Below are 2,531 nucleotides of genomic sequence, written 5' to 3' on the forward strand. Positions count from 1 at the left end.
TTTCTTGGATCTTTCTTTCAAGGTGTGCACCCTCTCATAATTGTTTTGCTCCCATGGTTGCCTTTCCCAGTATACATACTCACACAAGTAAACATTTCTCTGCTAATATTTATGTTTGAGTCCCACACAGCCAATGAAGACCTGCCTGACAGCAATTCCTGGACACCCTGGAAAGAAAATGGGCCACACCTCCTTGACTGCACTGGATCCAACTTGTTCCATTTCAACTGACACTCCAGCCAAAGCTTCGGGTACTGACTTCAATCAAGTTGAGGATTTCAAGCGAGATCTTCAATCAAGCAAATTCCATCTAACATGGACTGGATACAATCCATTCAAGGCTTTCACTATACTAACATTTTCTTCCTACAGGACCTCACAAGGCTATCGTCATCCCATTTCAGCAGGAAGTAGCTTGGAGGATGCTACACCCCCTTGCCCCCCATTGTTGTCACTTAGGATAGTGTATATACCTAGTTAGGGATAGCTTCCTATTCTTTATGGTTGGGATTGGAAGGAGGTGTTCAGGCTTGGACACCTCTTTGAGATGACGTTAGGATTTAGTTAAAATAGATAGGATGTGATATAAGCAGATTGTTGTATCTTCTTATATTTCACCTTTATGGTTGTTAATTTTGGATACTTTACACTGTTAAGTTTTAATTCTCTTTTAGACTAAAAGGGGAATTGTAGGGGAAGCTATAGCCACACCTACTTAGGGGCTGGCTACAGGTGTTCCTGTCCATGCCTGTGAGTGTATGGCCAGGGTGATGTAGAGTAAGAGGTTCAGGTGGCTGGGTTTCACTTTCATTTTCCTTTTTGGCTTGCTGTACAGATTGCTGCCACGCCGGCTGGCTAGGTCACTCTGTAAGTAAGGCTTTTCCCTATTAAATACCCTTATATTTCTACTTGGCTCCATATTGGTAATTTCCCATTTTAGGGAATTGTAGGGGAAAAGTTAGCCATGCCCTCTTGGGGACTAGCACAGGTGACACAGACCACACACACTGGGGCGTGGTCAGAGTGATGTAGCAAGACCTTAAATATGAGGGTCACATGCAGGCGGCTCTCTCTGTTCCCTGACCTGCCTGGTGGTATAAGATTGGCTCCATCGCGTGATTACTTTTCTAACAAACTTCTGCTCATCAAACTTGCTTTGACTCCATCGCGATTCACATAGATTGTGTTTCACAACAGGAACCTATGGCCTTCTATGTATTTATTGTGTATATCTATAGATGTGTGCTATTCTCAACCTTCATTAGAGACATTTCTTTTTCCAGTGAATAGCAGTTGATGCACTCATTATTGGTCAAATTCCTGAGAATAAGCAAACTTGAGTCTTTAGCTATACACAGGAAGTCTATATCAAGCTTCCCTTGACCCAAGATTCTGTGAACATTGTAGAAGGGGAATGTGCTGGCTGGTTTTACGTTAACTCAATACAAGCTAGAGCAACTGTAGAGAAGGGAGCCTTAATTGAGAAAATGCCTCCATAAGATTGGGTTGTAGGCAAGCCTGCAGAGCATTTTCTTAATTAGTGATTGATGTGGGAGGGTCCAGCCCATTGTGGGTGGGGCAACCTCTCTGTCCCAAAGCAGGTGGTCCCGGGTTATATAAGAGATCAGGCTGAACAAGACATGAGGAGCAAGCCAGTAAGCAGCTCCTGCCTCCAGATTGCCTCCAGGTCCCTGCCCTGTGTGAGTTCCTGTCCTGACTTCCTTCAAAGATAGACCATCATGTGGAAGTATAAGCCACATAAATACTTTCCTTCCCAACTTGTTTAGTCATGGTGTTTCATCACAACAATAGTGACCCTAACAAGGACAAGGAGACAGAAAAGAATGTAGGAATCCGAGAATGGGTAGCAATGCTGTGAAATGCTGCTTTCAGGACATGGCATAGCCATTGCACGTATAAGCTCAGCACATCTGTGGTTGCCTATACAAGATCAAGCCAGTAAATAATTTTAGCCTGGATGGAGGAGGAGCTCTCAAGGACACACCCAGCTGAGGAACTATTGGCAGTTGATGGCTGCTGCAGGGGTGAGAGTCACCTTGTTTTTTTTGGGGGGGGGTGCTGCCATGGGTAGATTCTCTGTCCCCCCAATGGATGGCCCCACAGTCATGCACACAGCTGGACTCAGTTGATTTTCAAACAAATTAATTTAAAAAGGACATGAAGTTGGAAGGGAGATGTAATAGGGCAACCTGGGGAAAGTTGGAGGAGGAGTGAGAGGTGGATATAAACAACATACAAAGTATACATGTAGGAGACTGTTGAAGAAAAAATTGTGTTCAGCTTTTAAAATTTAAGGTTTTCTAAATGTTTTTAAAAATTAAAATATAATTACATTATTTCCCCTTCCTTTTCTTCCCTCAGATGTCCCATGTACCCCCCTTCCCTCTCAAATTCATGGTCACTGTGGTTGTTTGAATAAGAAGGGCCCCCATAGGCTCATATATTAGTCACCGGGGAGTAGAACTCTTTGGTAGGATTAGGGGATTAGGAGGTGTGGCCTTGTTGGAGAA

This window comes from Cricetulus griseus, chromosome X (genome assembly GCF_003668045.3).
Source record: "Cricetulus griseus strain 17A/GY chromosome X, alternate assembly CriGri-PICRH-1.0, whole genome shotgun sequence".
Taxonomy (NCBI): domain Eukaryota; kingdom Metazoa; phylum Chordata; class Mammalia; order Rodentia; family Cricetidae; genus Cricetulus; species Cricetulus griseus.